The sequence below is a fragment of the Mustela putorius genome, unplaced genomic scaffold (genome assembly GCF_011764305.1).
Source record: "Mustela putorius furo isolate JIRA1106 unplaced genomic scaffold, ASM1176430v1.1 tig00003875_pilon_pilon_pilon, whole genome shotgun sequence".
Classification (NCBI taxonomy): domain Eukaryota; kingdom Metazoa; phylum Chordata; class Mammalia; order Carnivora; family Mustelidae; genus Mustela; species Mustela putorius.
The window spans coordinates 4,849,548-4,868,537 of NW_025422026.1; positions in this window are offsets into that span (position 1 = coordinate 4,849,548).

Consider the following 18,990-nt stretch of genomic DNA (forward strand, 5'->3'; position numbering starts at 1 on the left):
GCCATCCGTGCTTCCAGTGTAGGCGACAGCTACAAATCCTCACCTCCAGTTTCCAGAACGCTCCTTTGGGAACCTACACAGTGCCCGGGGAGGAACGCCCGGGGTTCCCTCAGCTCCTCCAGAAAGAAGCCCCAGAGAACCCCGAGAGGAACCTGAAGACCGTCCGCGACGCACGTCGCCATGAGCACAGGGTCCGCTCCAGTCCAGCTCTGGGCAAAGACGGTGGAGGCTCAGCATGGAAGGGGGAGAGCGTTCAGGAACTGTTCTGGCCTCACGGAGACTCACAATACAAGAGCGAGATTTGGAGAGATTACAAAGGAGGAAGCAAGAAATACAGCGAAGAGCCAAGGAGCGGAGGTGAGTAACGCGGCTGCGGGCAGCCGTCGCGCGTGTGAGCGCTCGGAAGCGTGTGTTCCGGAACACAGTGTGCCGTGGTCCAGAAGGAGGTGACCGGGCCGCAGGAGGAGGCCCGTCCCTGGCAGTAAGGGGTGTTCTCAAAGGCCGCGGGGGGGGGGGGGGGGGCACTCAGTCGCAGCCGGTTCTCGGGCGCCGCCTCCCACTCCCTCCTCCTCCGGCCTAGGGGGTCCCCCAGGACGTGTGACCCAGGGGCCAGATCCGTCCTGCACTTCTCTCCTGAGCGTCCGACAGGGAGAGCAGAGTCAGTGCCGAGGTCAGCCCCACGGGTGTGAGGCTGGGCTTCTGGGGTCAAGCGGGGCCAAGGGTCTGGAAGGAGCCCTGGCACGGAGCGCAGGTGCGGAGAGAACCTGCAGCCCGAGACACGTGGGCAGCGAGGCGGAGTGAAGTTTGCGGGAATGACGGAAACTCGAACGGTCTCGCCACGTGGTGGCTGTGACTGGTTGTTGTCAGCGGGCGCAGGCACTGGCGTGAGGGAGGGAAGCGGGTGTGGCACGGCGGTGGCGGAAGGAGGGGCGGCTGGAGGTTCTGGTTCTCTGGGCCAGCTCTTCTCCAGCATCGCCCAGGTGGCTGCGGGGCTATGAGGTCAGAGGGGTACAACCCGGCCCCACGGTGGGGGAGCTGAGGGAACCACTGCTTGGGGGAAGGGGGCCGTGTGATCTGGGAGCACAGAGGGCTGAGACCCTGCGTGAGCAGGAGAGGGGCTATTTGAGCTGTGTCCTTCCCTCGGGCGGAAGGAGAGGGTGGGGTGTTCCAGGCAGAGGGGAGCACCTGGGAAAAGACAGAAGTGAGAAAGGGCACGCCCCAGTCTGGGGAGAAAGCAAGTTGGAAGTAAGACTGAGAAAGGGGGCTGTGGCCTGGCCCTGACCGCAGTGTGACCTCGGAATGACGGGCTGCGGGCCTCCTCCAGGCAGGAAGAGCGCACGGATCTGACCAGTGCCCACAACGGTGGCCATCTGTCCGTCTGTGCTTGCTTGTGGTTGGCGCTATATTTCCTCCGGGAAGCATGACCAGTCAGCGAGATGGTTCAGTCTCTCTGCCCAGCACCGCCCCCTTGGACTTGGGCAGAACAGGTGCGGGGAAGTAAGCCAGACACAAAGATGCTGCTTCCACCAGGGACCCAAAACAGGCCAGTTGGCTGCAACAGGAAGTGGAATAGTGGTGGCTGGAGACTGGGGCAGGGGCATTCCGAGTTCCTGTGGGATGGATACACTTCCAGTTTGAGACGATGAAAAAGTCTTGGTGTTGGAGGGTGGCGGTAACTGAACAGAAATGCAGATGTACTTTATGCCCCCAAATTGTGCACTTAAACATGGGGAGAGGGCACATTTTATGCCCAGCCCCATCCAGCCTTCCTCTAGCTGGGCCCTTCCCCCAGGTTGAGAAGGCCACGGGCCATGGCTGTGTGCCCACAGAGCCTGCATCCCTCCACTAGGCCATCTTCTAGGGACCCAGGCCCAGAAGGTCTTGTCCAAATGGCCAGAGTCTACTTCCAGAGCCTGCACGCCCTCTTCCATTCCATCCTCTCAAGGGCAGGCTATGCAGTGGGCGTGTGCACGCGAGCTTGAGAGGAGGCTGGACTGGCCCTTGGCAGGGAGTGTGGCCAGAGGCTGCGGGCACACACCGGGGTCTTACCTGGCCCAGAGCAGGTGCGGCAGGGCTGCTGCTCCTCCCGCACAGCCCTCTGCCATCCTGCCACCTGCAGGAGTCCCCAGTGCATTCTGAACCTGGTTCCATCACTTCATACCCTCCAGAAGCACTAGAACCAAAAGCCAGACTAAGGGTGCCTGGCATGCAGCTCTTGATCTTGATCTTCCAACCCCATGCTGGGTGTAGAGATTACTTTAAAAAAAAAAAAAAAAAGACTTTACCCAGTTTTGGGGGAGGATGTGGAAAAATCTGAACCCTCATACACTGCTGGTGGGAATGTAAAGTGGTGCTGCCTATCTGGAAAATGAGGTTGGCGCTTCCTTAGAAGGTTAAACCTCGAGTTACTCGACGGCCCAGCAATTCCACTCCTCGGCCGTTTATCGACCAGAACTGAAAATGTGTCCACACAAAACTTGTCAAAACGTGTGCACGAATGATTCTCAGTAAGCACTGGTGGAACAAGCCGGCTGGGCTCCGGCTGATGAGGGGGCTAACTCAGTGCAGCGTGTCTGTGTAGCTCGATGTCACTGGGCCAGAAGGAGGACGGCAGCACGGACACCTGGCACAACGCAGAGGGGCCTGCAGACAGGATGCTGGGGGGAGGGCCCAGTCACGAAAGGCCACTTGCTGTAGAACTCCATTTCCGGGGAATGGTCAGAACAGGCCAGTCCTGAGAGACGGAAAGGAGAGGAGTGGTGGCTGTGGGCCGTGGGGACTGGGAGTGCCTGCTGATGAGTTTGGAACTTCCTGGGGTGAAGAACATGGTCTAAAATTAGATAGTGGTGACAGTTGCACAATCTTCTGAATATCCTAAAAACAACGATTTTAAGCTAAAAAAAAAAAAAAAAACAACAACCCACACAAATCTGGCATTCCACATCATACTGAAGGATGCTGTGAAGGGGAGAGGCTAAGAATCTCAGGTGCCTAGCCTGACTTAGAGCCCTGACTATTTAGACAAGGGCTACTGTGTGCCCTGGTGGGAGGCTCACGGGCTGTGAATGATGGTGAGCTGTTTGGGGATGCAGACTTCAGAACCAGGAGTGATGGGTCCTCCTCCTCCCTGTTTTGCAGATAAGAACAGGGGGTGCAGAGAGGGGACGAGACCCAGACAGGGAGGTGGCACCTCGGCCCATGGGCAAAAGGGCCCAGCTATCCAGGGCAGTGGTGGGCAACAGGCTCCTGCTGCTCCCCGCAGGGTTTGCTCCTGTGGACCTTCAGTCCAGGAGCATCTCACAGACCTGAGAGAGATGCTGTCCTTGCCTCCAGGCTCTGAAAGGGACTCTCAGGAGTCATTCTGAGCACACACAATCATTCCCTTGGGTATGGACTTCACAGGACAACCCCCACAGCCTCTGTGGCTCCAAGCAGTGCACAGCCGGGGTCCAATGCTGGACGATCAGGAACCCACCCCCCAACACACATCCATGGTGCAGTCAGACAGATCAGTACCCAAGGCCCAGCTCTGCGCTGTGGCCCACACTGCAGTGGCTGTGATAGTTACCGACCCCCTGCAGCAGCAAAGGGCTCAGGCCAGGGCCTGCCTCCCTGAATATGCAGCAGGAGGAGCTGCCTTGGCCCCCCCTTACCCCCCCCCGACTCCCCTCACCCTCCCACCCCGCCTTCCTGACCCAAGGACTCCCAGAGCTGGGAGGACACCAGGAGGCTAGAGTCCCGGAGGGAAGTAAAGGGAGAGGGTGGGTTCTCTGCAGGTGGAGCAGAGCAAGAGCTATCAAAGCCAGTGAGGGGGACCCCCATGCTGGGCTGGGTGGGAGAGGGGAGGCCTAGGTCACCTGCACAGTGCCCCATGTGGCCGGGTCAGCCCTGGGGGGACCTCAGCCTCACAAAGCTTCTGCCCTGGGGCTGCGTCTATGACAACTTGCCCTGGGGCTGCCCTGGGACTGCGTCTATGAAGAGGGCTCACCCTTTGATCATTCCACTCTCAGGATCTGCTTGGCATCCATTTGTTTAATGGGTGAACATACTTGCATTGGCTTCCGCTAGCAGGATTAGCTTCTGACACCACCTCCCGTTTCTAGCTATCTGTAAATGAGAATAAGGGCCACTATTTTTGCTATGAGCTTCAGTTAAAATTCATTTAAAGTTCTGCAATGCATAATTAGATCTATTGTGTGTCATCTATTGCAGCTGTTATAATAGAAGTGAATTTTGGGGACACCTGGGGGGCTCAGTCGGTTAATCATCTACCTTCATCTCACAGGTCATGATCCTGGCGTGCCAGGATCGAGCCCAGCATCAAGCTCCCCATCAGCCTTCTCCCTCTGCCTGCCCTCCCCCTGCTTGTGCACTAGCTGACTCGCTTGCTCTGACAAATAAATACATCTTTAAAAAAAAAAAAAGTGAATTTTATGCATTCCCACTTAGAACTTTCACTATTATTTTCATCTTGAGGGATTTCCAAGGAGACAGCTTCCAGAAGTCACCTTGCTTGCCTGGTTCAAAAACTTTGAAGCCATGATTATGAGTCTGAGTTGAGCTAAAAGTGAAAGGCCCCAGAGCTTTGCTTGTGCTGAGTATGGTTGTAGACAAAAAAGTAAATCAAAACACTCTTGAGCAAGGTAACCGGTGACTAGTTTCAAATCAAACTTCAGACCTTGTAAGGAGTACATCCTGCATTTGGTTCCCCGGGAAGCCTCTCTGTGTGACAGTCAGCTCGTGCTAACTCCCTGCTCTCGTCTTCCCTTGAGAACTAATGGCAGACAGCACCCGAGGGTTGTGGTCTCACAGGCCCTACTGCTTCAGGGATCGTAAAATCTAGAAGAAAGATCTACAGTCTCCAACTCAGTCTTCTTGTTACTTTGCTAAGGGGAAAATACACAGGAGATGAAAGTGGATGGCTATCCTATTTGAATCTCCTTGCTCCGTTCCAGGGAAGGATGGTGGCAAAAATTTCCAAAAGGGAATCCGATTATTTCCAGTCTTTTTATAATGCATAACCACACTGGTTTAAGTGTGACGAATTTCCACTCAAGTAGAGTCTTTCTCGTTCAGAAGAGTGAAATGGTTAAAAATAATACATATCAGATTTATTTCCTGGCCTTACAAAATAATCTGGAACTCAAATTTCTGGGATAGTGTTTGGAAGACCATCCCCCAAAATAGACTCTTTGAAATCTCCTCAGTGACAGTAAATTGGCATCTTTGAAGAGAATCTACTTTCAGAGAGCAGATATTGGGCAGAGCCAAGTCTCATGGATAAGAGAGGTGATCGATTGGGCTAGAGAACAAACAAACTCGTTTTGTCAGTGTTTATTAAGCCTTGGTTATGTGCAGGACACTACTCTGTGCTGGAAATACACTGATAGGAGGCCTTCTAAGGTGGTTTGAAGAACATTCTTACAGGAAAACTCAATGTCTTCAATAATACTAACAACATGAAAAGCCCACAGCCCATCAGAATGACTGCTTTTGACAGATAACACTTATTTGAAAAAGTTCTTTGATGTTCATTAAAAAAACTCATTACTTGGGGCGCCTGGGTGGCTCAGTGGGTTAAAGCCTCTATCTTCAGCTTGGGTCATGATCCCAGGGTCCTGGGATAGAGCCCCGCATCGGGTTCTCTGCTCAGCAGGGAGCCTGCTTCCTCCTCTCTCTCTCTGCCTGCCTCTCTGCCTACTTATGATCTCTGTCTGTCAAATAAAGAAATAAAATCTTTAAAAAAAAAAACCCAACTCATCACTTAATGCTATTTTATAAATCTAATTATATGAAACTGTCATGTGTCAACAGTGCTTTGTTTTTGTTTTTGCTTTTGTCTTAAGATTTATTTATTTATCTGACAGAGATCACAAGCAGGCAGAGAAGCAGGTGGGGGGGGTGGGGAAGCAGGCTCCCCGCCAAGCAGAGAAGCCGATGCAGGGCTCGATCCCAGGACACCGGGATCATGACCAGAACTGAAGGCAGAGGCCCTAACCCACTGAGCCACCCGGGTGCCCCAACAGTGCTTTATTTTATAATTGGTGGGTTTCTGGAAAGTTGTGGGGAAATATTTTCAAGTCATATGCACAAAGGAAACTTTTTTTTAAAGCCCATTGTGGGACTTGAACTCACAAGCATGAAGTTGAGACATGAGCTGACATCAAGAGTTGGATGCTTAACCACCTAGGAGCCAACTTAGCCACCTAGGAGCCCCAAAGGAAACTATTTTAAGAGGGGAAAACTATATTCCACTTAATTCCAAGCACCATTTGCTGTGTATGTGTCAGAGTCTCCCCAGGAATTTTGCTCTGCTTTTGCAGAGATACCCTGTTATCTCCAGGAACTTGTGAACCTGCACATGGCCTCCCCTGTAGGAACGAGGAGGCTTGTGAGAGGCAGATCCTCCATCTGGGAGTCATCTTGATCGATGTGTGGTTTGTAGTTACTGCTCAGGACATTGTTACCGAGAGAAAAGGCTTTCCCACTACTTTACCCTGTTTGTGATCTCCTAGACCTGGTGTTCTATTTGATGACACAGTGGGAGCTCTCAGGCTCTCCAGTGGCTCTGCTTGCACTCTGGAGTAATTCTATTCTGCAAAAAGTCTGTTGAGGTTGTATCATGAAATTGCTGGGTTTGGAGATCAAAATGGTGATCTCCTATGGTTCAACCTCATACACTGAGAGGAAGAGTAGGTTGTGGTTTAGAAAGCCAACCTCCAGCATTGATCTTTTCTCCTTTTCCCTCCTCCAATGACATGACTGAGTGCTTTTCTCTCCAGCAACTCCATGTACATCTTAAGAAAAGGAACGTGGAAGAATGTAGGCCGTTCCCGGGCCCCAGTCCTCCCATAGGGAAGGCCATGGAAGTCCTTTAACACTGTATGTCATCATAAATCCTGTCTAGCTGCCCAGTGCTGAGAGAGACAGCTCAACAGTGGCTGGCCCAGGGACTGAGCCAGCTGTCCCTGGTGCCAGCAGCCCAGGGCAGCAGAAGCTTCTGTCCCTGGGAGAGGGTCTCAGAGACAGGACTCTCCCCCTCAGCGTCCTGAGCTTGGAAATGAAGGCACAGGATCATCGTAGAGACATACTGTGACGGTGACGCAGCCAAATTTGGAACCAGTCTCTGAATCCTCTCCACAGGAGCTTCCATTTCAATGGCGTGGAGAAGAAAGCCCTGAGTAGTATTTTGTAAGCCAAGTGAGCTTTTAGAGAGGGAAACAAAAATAACATCTGTTGGACTGGGGTCTAAACTCTTTCCCTCTATCTCATGTGGGTGCCATGGTACAGAATTAAGGACAGTACGAACCGTTTTGGAACATATTCTGTGGTGTTCTGAGACCTGGTACTTTAAAGACATTCCTACCACATCTGGAGTCCCCATCATGTGGGTCCTGCGATGTGCACTAAAATGGGAGCCATTGGGGTGCCTGGGTGACTCAGTGGGTTAGGGCCTCTACCTTTGGCTCAGGTCATGATCCCGGAGTCCTGGGATCGAGCTCTGCTCAGCAGGGAGCCTGCTTCCTTCTCTCTCTGCTTGCCTCTCTGCCTACTTGTGATCTCTCTCTGTCAAATAAATAAATAAAATCTTAAAAAAAAAAACAAAATAAAATAAAATGGGAGCCATTGTTGAATCGCCTGCCACACTCAGCACACTCATAGGGTTTCTCTCCAGTATGGATTCTCTGGCAGATTGATGAGGCTAGAGCTCTGGCTGAAGCTTTTCCCACACTCTTCACATTCCTAGGGTTTCTCTCTAGCGTGAATTCACTGGTGGGTAATGAGGTTTGAGCGGTCGCTGAAACTTCTCCTGCACTTGAGACAGGCATGGGGTTTCTCTCCTTTGTGGACCTGCTGATGGCTGCTGAGCATGGAGCTCTTGCTGAACCTCTTCCCAGACCCAGGGCACTGGTAGGGCTTTTCACCCGTGTGTGTTTGCCAGTGTGTTCTGAAGTGGGAGCTATCAGTGAAACTTTCCCCACTTGCTGCACTTAGGGGGTTTCTCCCCTGTGTGGACTCTCCGGTGCATGGTAAGCTGGAGCTCTGGTTAAAGCTTTTCCAGCACTCCCCACATGTATAGGGCTTGTCGCCAGTATGGACTTTCTGGTGCGCTGTGAGGTTCGAACGATCACTGAAGCCCTTCCCACAGTCTGAGCATTTGTAGGGCTTCTTCTCCCCAGTGTGGATTCTCTGCTGGCAAACCAGATGTGAGCTTCGGCCACAATGGCCACACTTAAAAGGTGTCTTTTCCCCAGTGTGAGCTACTCTATGGACAGTGAAGCATGAACCCTGGCTGATGTGTTTTCCACATGCACAGCAGAGATGGGACTTTCCTCCTACATGGCTTCCCTGAGGACCTATGAATTTACCTACATTTCCTTCTGGAGGGGAGAGTGCCTCTTGCCCATTTTCTAAAGGTACTTCCCATGGCCTCTCTGCCCCATGTTCACCTTCCCAGTCTGTCCTCCAGTCAAGGGCCTGGGAAGCATCTGCTTTGGGTCTCTTTAAGAGCATCCCCCATAGCTCTGCTTCCTTGGAGATGTCCTGGCTTGACTTCTCCTTGTCCTCTGTCCTTGTTTCAAGATCTGAAAGAATGAGGTGAAACCACAAATGTGACCTCTTTCTGAGCTCAGAAGAATGGAAACAATGTGAAAGAGGCCCCTCCTGGACACTGAGAAACCATTTCTCAATGGTAACAGATAGAACACAGTCCGCTTTCCCTTAACCAGAAACGAAGAAGCTGGACTATGGCTGAACCACGGTTAAGACAGCAGAACTGCAGAACTCCCTCCATCCCCCCCTATCTTCTGTGGAGATAGGCTAAAGAAAGGGAGCTGGACAGGATCCAGACACTTTACTTCCTCTCCCCATTCCTCAGAGGTCCTGCCCCTAAGCTTGGCTCCTCTTTTCCCATCCACCCGTAGGTTGACAGTCAGTTATAAAAAGCTGCCTTTCTCTTCTTGATACTGCCTTCTGGGTAGAGGCACAAGCCTGAGAATACTCCTGGCCTCTCTCTGTCCCCTCGCTCCTCAAACAGGAGGAAGGACTTCTTTGATTAACAAGGAGCTGGGCACTCATGGCTCAAAGAGACCAGCAGTGACAGCTCTATGCCTGCCAGGCTGTGGTCATCTAGGGCTGCCTGTGGGTCAATGCAAGGTTCATGTGAGGAACCCCACTGTGGCCACACATCAAACCACATTGCCCAACGGCTCTACCAGTTAGAAAGCTGCCATTTTGATCTCAACATCTGACTATGGTTCTTGGTTGGTCTGGAATTTGAGTGAGGGAAGAACAGTACTATTTATTGGATCCCCTAAAATTCCAGCAGAATTACCGAGCCCCACCAAGGAGGGAAGCTCCTCTTAACCATGAGAAGTTCACCCCTTCAATCATCTAAGGTTGACTATTGTTTAATTTGGGGTTGCCAAGGCTCACTTTTTCTATTAACCTCATTAAGGGACAGGTTTTTGTTTTTTGTTTTTTTAAGATTTTATTTATTTATTTGACAGAGATACAGCAAGAGAGGGAACACAAGCAGGGGGAGTGGGAGAGGGAGAATCAGACTTCTTGTTGAGCAGGGGGCCCAACTCGGGGCTCAGTCCCAGGGCCCAGGGATCATAACCTGAGCTGAAGGCAGATTCTTAACAACTGAGCGACCCAGGCACCCCAAGCGACAGTAAATTATAGTTAAAAGTCAGGTAAAATTTTAAGTGGGAGGGGTGCTAGGCTGGCTTGGTCAGTAGAGTATGTGATTCTTGATTAGGAAGTCATGGGTTTGAGCCCCACCTTGCAGGTAGAGTTTACTTGAAAAAAATAAATAAAGGGGACATTTGAAATAAAGAATTTTAAGAGGGAAATCATGAACACTAATAATCTGTTTAAATTTATGAGCAAAGGTAATGAAGGGGAGCAGGCTTTCCTGTTGCCACCTGCTTTTCTCTTCTTCTCCCTTCGCCCTGTGGTTTTAGCACCTCAGAGTAGTAAACCGGGAAAGCCAAGGGAGTGGGTGCTCTCCCAGCCCAGTGCTGCCTTGTCTGTGTTCAGAATTCCAGGTCTGACTTCCCAATGGTGCCGTACTAGCTTTCAGTCATTTCCCACTGGCACAGGAAGTTTCCTGAAAGTCCTGGAGATTGTCATTCCAAAGCTCTTCACTTCTCTCCAGCCTCGAGACCCCATCTAGCCAGGGAACTGGAAGTCCTGCTCAAGGAAAAGCAAGAAGGGACATGGAGTTCCTATGTAGTCTGCTTTCTGTTCTACCTGGAAGTGGGAGCTGAGACAAACATCCCAGAAAGTCTAGTTTTCAGAAGAAAACGTGTAATGACTCAGGAAATGTGCCCCCTTAAGTGGGGAGCATAGGGCAAGGTGTTCATCTATGTTAACCATAATTGCAATGCTCACAATAAGGAAAACGAGCATTTTCTGAGTGCTAACCACATGCCAGGATCCTCAAAATCTCCCATTGAGGTAGATACTGTCACCATGTCGGTCTAATAGATGACGGTTCCTTCTCCTCTGTGTGTACCTCCTGCCCCTGTTCAAGCACTAGAAGTGGTCAGAATTCTTTAGGTACTAAAACTTAACCATCCCAAGATGCAAAGAAGCAAAGGAGGAAATCAGCCCTATGCAAATCACTGCAAGGCAGTAAGGAGCATGGATGCATGGAAATCATTCTCTTACTTAATGGCAGGGACAAGACTCAGAACAACCAATGCTACACATTCCCTGAAGAGTCAGTGTGAGCTTGGAAGGGAATCTGTGGCTACCACGCCTGGGGAATAAGCAAATGCCACTTGACACAAAGAGCAAAGACCTACACATCACCCATCTGGCTGGCAAACCAAGGGGGATCTGCTCTCCCACTCCCCTATTGTAACTACTCAGAACAAGGTTCCTGGTTCTCACCTGGAGCCCCCATCTTCCAGGTTCTTTCTACAAGTCTTCCACCAGAGTCACAGCCTACTCCCTACTCTCTGGATGCCTCTGTCTAACCCAGAGCTGGATCTCCTGAGGAAGGACAGTCAGGAACTCTTCCCGCATGAGCAACTCCAAGATCTGCTCTTTTGTACACTTCTGATCTCAGCCACTGATGACAGAGCTTCTGGAGTTGGATGAGGGCCTCCCAGGGTCCGGATGTTTCTTGATAGCAGAAATGCCAAAAGCACTGGCAGCAGATCTCTGGTCCAAGATCACTCCCTTGAAGGGAAATTTCCTGCTCCCAGTGGGAATCCTCTTCCAGCTTCACTATTTGAAGCTCTTCTTACACATGAGGAGTCTGAATTTGTTGGTCCACCGCTACAGCCATTGTTCAGAGAAGAACCTTGCAACTGGGCTCTGAAGCTCAGACCTCTTCTTTAGCACACTGGGAAGCTACCTTGGGATAGGTGTCACTAAGTAGAACTTGAAATTCTAGAGCCGGAGATACATTACAGAGTAAACACTAGTGACATTCGCAAGTGTTAGCCCAGCAGGACTGAGGTGAAGAAAAGAGCCCTCCTGTTTTCCCCTTCCCAAGTCCTGGTGTCCATGGAGTCTGTCCCCCTGTCACTGGGGAGGAAGCTCCAGAAGTTTAAGAGGAGTGTCAAGGGCTAGTGATTTGGTGGAAAGTAGGGAAGCTTGAAGCTGTGATTGTATAGCAATTTGCCAGACACTGCGAAAAATGTCAACTATGTGTACTGACCAATGAGAGTAGGCTGGAGAAGATAATGGGGACCACGAACTGCCCACCTTCCCAAACCGGTGGTCTTCAAAAGCTAGAGTGCAGGACAAGTAGGAGACAACGCACAAGGTAGCAGCACCTTGGAGAGCAGCGCCCCTGTGGAGCCGGCTCTAGGCTTCAGCAATTCACAAGGTCCAACCTCTTAACCACCCACATCTCTGGCTGGGCTCTTGGCGTTGGGCACCCCAAGTCTCAGTCCTGGAGTAACTCTCTCCCAGACAGGGAGACTTATCCCGGCTAAGGTTACAAGCTTTAAGAGCATGGACAATAAAAACACAGACTCATAGGATGTTAGAGCTGGCAGGAAAGTTAAGAGATACTTCAGCTGCGCGATCATGGCTCGGGGACTTGCCCAAGGTCACATAGTTGGTGAAGGGCAGGAAATAAACAGGGGCTCCACCCCTTGACCTTGGACTTGGGGGACTGGCCCTCAGAGCATGACTTACACTGGAAGACTACTCTACTCCGTGGGCGACCCTCTCTGGAAGCTTTATTGGGTAAATGCGGGCCCTGGGGACGGGGTCGCCCTGGCGCCTACAGGGCCAGGGTTGTCCCCTCTGGGTAGGGTGGGCAGCGCAAAGGAGGGCCGCGCCAGCAGGGGGCGGGGGGCGCATCCTACCCAGGGGCCACTCGCGGTGCCTGGGCTGGAGGCAGCATAATTCCGGATTTTGGTCCGGCCACGCCCCCCAACCTTTTGGGCCAGGTAGGCCAGCACCCTAGCTGAGAGTTGAGGGGGCCCGCCGAGGCCCTGCAAGTCCGGGTAGCTGGGCCCCCGACACCTTCTCCGCGGCCACTGCACATCCCCGCACGAACACCGAGCCCAGGCCCGTAGTCTGGGCATCTGGACAGCCACTAAACACCGGGAATGGAAACGAGAGCCCCAGGAGGACTTGGTTTTTGCCGGACTCCATTTCCCCTTAGACCTCTTTCTGTGCCCTCAGGTTGACAGCAGCGTTAGCCAATAACTTATGGAGGTGGCCCAGGGCGTCTCTGTTTTTCGATGAATCATTAATGATGGGTGGGACCTCACTGCAGGCTGGATTTGAGAGTTCAGAGTGAAAATAAAAGTGAAAATTACTGATCCAACTCCACAACCTTAACTTAGGGAGCTCCTGAGCAAATGGAAGTTTCACTGGAAGCAAAATCAAGCATGGAGAGGATAGCCCCAAATACAGGTCCTATCCCCTTCACCATCAACACCACACCCAGTATTCAAGGGAGAAGACATGCATACACTGCTCAAGCTGTGAGCCACACTCCTCAGAGAATGGGATTAAAGGACACCCAAGAGTCTACTTAGATGAGATACTTTCCCAGTTGTGGCCTCCTGGTCCCTCGGAGGACCATTATCCCAGGAAACAGAGACAGGTCCATTTTTTTGGTGAAAGCAGGTTAGAGTTACATGAAGAATAGGATTTCAATGTTCATTGTCACATGGAGTGACTAGCCTCTTCTTGGCAGCATTCTGGAATGGGACATATTGCCATCAGTTTTGCAGATGTGGAAAATGAGGCCTCCAGAAGTGAATTGCCCTCCTCAGCCTGCTAATCAGTGGCACAAGTGTGTCTAGAACTGGGTTGGCCAGGTCTCTCTGGCTCCCACCACTCCATCTACTACACCACAGGTGTCAGGGCACGAGCTGGAGGGAGACACATGGGAGCTAATAGCTCTGAGGGGCAGCACTGTTTGGAACAGCTGGAAGAGGCATGTAAAGGTCAGTAGGTCAGTGTCAGCAAGTTTGGTGTCTAGATTATTGGGATGTATTTAGAATAACATTGCACAAGAGGTGTCTATAAGCAGTGCCTGAGGAGCTGAGGATTTCCAGATGAAGGAGATAAGGAATTCTTATCTAGGGATCTAGGAATTCAGGGGATTACAGCCACATATGATGAGTGGAGACTAATGTTCCCTAGGCCCACTGGATCATCCATTTGACTCCAAGTTAACCAGTGATACCAGCTCATCTGCACAAGGGAATGTTTCCAGGGAAATCTGGAAGAAGGCATTACCATGGGAATCTTGGGCACTGAGCAGATGGCCCTGGGGGGCACAGAAGATAAGCAGGATTTGAAGCACAGCATCTGTTTCCTGAGGGGATTCGTGGCTGGTGTCTCCCTGCCCCTCACGTGACCCCCTCCTTTCGTTTCCTGCTGCTCAAGCACTAGCTGGTCACTCAAGACTCTGAAGCTGGCTTGCGATGGACGATATGCTCCTATGAATTGATAACTGGGGTTCTAGATTCTCCTGGTCTCTTGGAAATTTAGTTAACAGAAGCCTCCCACCCGGGATTCAGTCATCTCTGGATGTACTGAGGAAATCCAGGCTCTGCACCAGAAAGGCTGGGGACCAGAACTCTGTGGTAAATCAACCTCCGCTGAGGGCTCTCAGCAGGCACCCCTCAAACACCAGCCGTGTAAACAGTGGAGAGGCTGCGCCTGCCAGGGCCTGGGAGGTGTGAGGGGCCTGGGCAGTGTTTCCTTGGAGCCAGACTCCTTGCCCCACACCCATTCTTTTTTTCTTTTCTTTTCTTTTTTTTTTTTTTTTTTTAAAGATTTTATTTATTTATTTGATAGAGATCACAAGCAGGCAGAGATGCAGACAGAGAGAGAGAGAGGGAAGCAGACTCCCTGCTGAGCCAAGAGCCCGATGAGGGACTCGATTCTAGGACCCTGAGATCATGACCCAAGCTGAAGGCAGCGGCCCAACCCACTGAGCCACACAGGCGCCCCAGGGCCTGGGAAGGGATGGAAGTTTCTCTGAATGGGACACTGGGAAGAGCCAGCAGGGGCAGGGAGCCAGAGGCCAGTAGGCTCTAGAAACACAGCCACTGCCGGTGCCGAGGCAGGAGCTCAGTTGCACAAATGACTGGGTGGAAAGGCAAAGGGAATTCTCCACCTGCCCTTACTCTCCACCAGGCTCGGAAATCCTCGGTCTCAAAATCTGCCTGTTGCCCAGGCACTTCCCCTTCCTCTGTGGCCTGGGGCTACTTTGCATGTCAAGAGGGTGGAAAAAGGAAGGACCCGACTGTTCTGTCCGGAAATTTGGAATAGCCTAACAGGGCCCAGCCACAGGAAGGGTTTGAACACCTCTGGGATGATCTATGAGGGACTGTAGGGGCAAGCCCAGCTTTGAGCCTGTGATGAGACAGGACCCGACATTAGGGATAAAAGGCTGGGAAGAGCCGGTCACATGGTCACGTGCAAGGAAGGGCCAATGACAGTTGTGGGTCTTCTTGAAGCCAGCTCCAGAAAAGACTTGTAGCCAATCTGTCATTTGTATTTCAGTGTTTTGTTGTTTTCTGTGTTCTTCCCGTGGCTTTGGCAGTGCGACGGGCCCTGGCCAGTGTCCTTACTGAACCTCTCCTCCCAGCCTCCACATCCTCAGCCCTAAAGTGGGGATACAGACCTACCTCACTTACCTCCCTGCCTCATCATCAGGATTGAGTGGGGCTGTGGGTCAAGCTTAGCACAGAGCCTCTGCGTGGTCACCATGGCATAAGCTGTCACTGTGAGCTACTGTGTCTTATCATAAACTATAAACACAACCCAAAGAGAAGTAAAACTCCATGAAAAAAGTGAAGTCTTCATTATGACCTGCCACAAGTTGTAAAATCTCTTATTGAAAGTGAGGGTGTGTGGTTAGTGGTACAAGTGTCTAGAACCAGGTCTGACCGGCTCCCAACACTCCCTCCACTACGTCCAACGTGAGAACGGGGGCAAGTGGACAAAGTGCTGCTTGGAGAGGACCCGAGGAGGGCTTCTGGGATGTGGCTAAGTTGTTTCTTGATGTGGGTGCTGGTTACACAGGTGTGTTCAGTTTGTAAAACCACAGTCAGGGTGCCTGGGAGGCTCAGCCATTGAGCGTCTGCCTTCAGCTCAGGTCTTGATCCCGGGGTCCTGGGATCGAGCCCCACATTGGGTTCCCTGCTCTGCGGGGAACCTGCTTCTCCTTCTCCCGTTCCCCCTCTTTTGCTGTGTCTCCATTCCCCCTGACGGCTTTTGCTGTGTCTCTGTCAGATGAATAAATAAATCTTAAATAAATAAAATCTTTTTAAAAAGTGCAGTGAGCTTACACTTCCATATACTTATCTGTGTGTTGTATTAAAAAAAAAATTAAGGAGTACCGCCTCAGGATATAGTCCTATGAATGCACTGGGACCAAAAGGTGAGAATTAGAGACAGTCTCCAAGTTCCATCGCTTGCCCAGAGGGAAGAGAAACAGATTGTGCAAAGAAGATGCCTAGTTTTCCACTACCTTTTTGATATCTGTGGTATTTCAAAAATATAAGTTGTTTCATTAGGATATTGGTTAATTGATTGTTTTTAGAGATTTTTCTTATTTTTTAAAGATTTTATTTATTTTTCAGAGAGAGGGAGCACAAGCAGGGGGAGTGGCAGGCAGAGGGAGAAACAGGCTCCTGGGTGAGCAGGGAGCCTAATGCGGGACCTGATCCCAGGACCCTGAGATCACAATCTGAGCCAAAGGTAGACACTTAACCGACTGAGCCACTCAGACCCCACAGATGTTTTATTTTTTTAGGTAATCCTTAACACCCAACATGGGGCTTGAACTTAACCACCTCGAGATCAAGAATTGCATGCTCTAGCGACTGGGCCAGCCAGGAGCTCTGGTTAGTTGGTTTTTATAAATGTCTTCAGCTGTAACTTCATCCACCAATACCAATAAACCATATCTTAGGTGAGAGGCACTGAGGTTAAAACTAACTTACATTTAACATCTTAACCAAAGGGACGTGTGGGAGACAGAGTCCATTTTCCAGCTCAGAATTTGGGACTACCTGCCTCTTGCATTTCCGTCTATCCCCATGAAGAGAACTCAACTCGTAAAAGTTAAGGGAGTTCCTGTCACGCACCAGGCCCTGAGCTGGGGGCTGGAGACAGAGTTCGGTGTGAACATGACAAAGAGAAGGTGGAGGGGCAGAATCCTGTCCGAGGCTCTGAAGCTGGACAGTGCACAGGCGTGGAAACAGGGTCAGGTCTGCCAGAGAAGTGCAGGAAAGGCTTCTTAGAGGAGGGGGTACCCATGCTGAGTTTCCAGAGCTGTGCAGGTATGCCCTAGGCGGACGAGGCATTCCAGGAAAGGGGAATATCATGAGGACAAGGCGAGGGCACGTTCAAGGGGAGCAGTCAAGGGGCAAAGATGGTCAGGGTATTGGGATGCCATGAAGAGGTTCCACAGAGGCCCTGTTGGGAAGGCTTCATGTGCGTTCCAAGGAACATGGCCTTTCTGTAGAGATGGGAGCCCCAGGGGGTTACACTGTGCAGTGACAGGCTGTGCTCTGAGTCGGAGGTCACTCACGCTGCCAATAACTTGGAGGATGAAGTAGAGGCAGGGCTGGCGGGACCTTGGGGGTTACTGCGGTTGCAAGGGGCTGAACTGTACCCGGGGCCAGAGGGTGACGGTCATGTGGGAGCTGGGAGGTGTTAATAGGGAGACGGGATCTGTAGGGCCAGATTCCTGAGGGCTCTGAGGGAGGCAAGCGAGGAAAGAGTGTTAGAGGACTCCCAGGTTTGGGGTTGGGCGAGGCCGGGTAAGGCGGTGCTGCTCAGAGATGCAAGGGAGGCCCACAGGGAGGTGGCTTCTGGACATACTGGGTCTGTGGCTCTAGAACAAATGATTGTGGCACGTAAGCTACGGGATGAACCTGGTAGAAACTGGAAACCAGGGAAGGAGAAAAGTGGAGGCTAACACAGGCGGAGATGGGTCTCAGCCACCCTGAATGCCCATCTCCAGGCTGAGCCAGGAGGACGGAAGTGAGGCGCGCACTGTGGAGTTGCTGCTGCTCTGGGCCTGGGATGCTGAGGGAGGTTCCTGACATGTTCTCCAGGAAGGGGCGCTGAGCCTAGGAGTTGACTGGGTCTGAGGAAGAGGCCTGAAGGGTACAAAGCAGCCCCTGTAGGGCCCAGGAGAGGGAAGTGGGCAAGTCACAGAGACCTGCCAGAATGGGCATGGGGAACTTGCTGATGGTAAAGCATCGCTCTTTGTTTTCTTTTTACCATTTATTATGTATTAGAGAAAGTGCTGTGGGGGTGTGGCGGGGGGGGGGAGATGGGGGAAGTAGACTCACCACTGAGCAGGCTCCTCGATGAGACTCATCATGACCTGAGCCAGAACCAAAAGTCAAGACACTTAACTGACTGAGCCATCCAGGACGCCCTTATTATGTTTAACTGTCCCAAGGCTGTTCCCATGAACTGGGGACAAAACCTCAGTCCGTAAAGGCATGTACATTTAGGGGAGATGTTCTTGGTACAGAAACACAGGCGTAACTGAATTGAGAGCCACGACATGGTGGAAATAGATCTGCCGAGGAGACCAGGGCTTCCTGACGGCTTTTAGGGAAGAAGACTCTGCCCTCCCATCCCACATTGAGTGGCATGAAGGCCTGTATGTGTCACGCCCTCCCTGCTTCAGCAGACCAGCTTCATGGGCAAGCAGGACAGGAAGCTAAAGACTCTTGACTTTTCTAGGACCACAGTGTGTCATTTCCCATTGTGGGTCCAGCCTGATCTTGTGTCCCTTTTTTTTAAGATATTTTGTGTGCCTACCAGGTAGAGAGGAGTAAAACAGAAAGTTTTGCAAAGCTTAATGTCAGTTCAGTTCTTTTCTTACCTTGAGACTTGGGGGAAGAAGAGAGACAGTATCTTCTACAACCCAAATCCCAGAACTTATTTTCAGCTAGGAAAGCACCCTATCCATTCTCCCTTGAATGGTTCTTGTAGCTTCCCAGACAGATGGGATTATTCCTCCTGTAAGAACTTGATGGAGACAGGTAATGGGATTTCTTGTTCATCACCTTTCCCTAGTACCTAGCACAGTGATGGTACTTAAGTCCTCAGTGTTTGCCAAATGGAATTAATGATGGGGATCTCACAGCCTTCATGGTTTGGTTTAACAATCATCACTGCTGAGCTTAGAAATGTCCTTCTTGTATCTAATCTAGTTGATTCTGGATAGAGATGATTCCCAATGACATTCTTAGGTGGCCACCTGGCTCCTTAGCCAAAGCTGCCACAGCTGCCACTCCAAGTCTTGGTTGACAGACTGAATGAATGCACAGTTGGCAAAGGACAGTGGACAGATGTGTGCACAGGTCAAGCACATAGGTCTTGGTTCACCAAAGGTGTGTTCTTTAAAGCCACTGATTTTTACTCCTTGAAGGTCTTGGACCACTTTCAGCCTATGGCAAGAGGTGAGTGGGTAGGAAGTGAGGTGTGGGTTGGTTAACAGTCAAGTTCACATTGAAAGGCAGA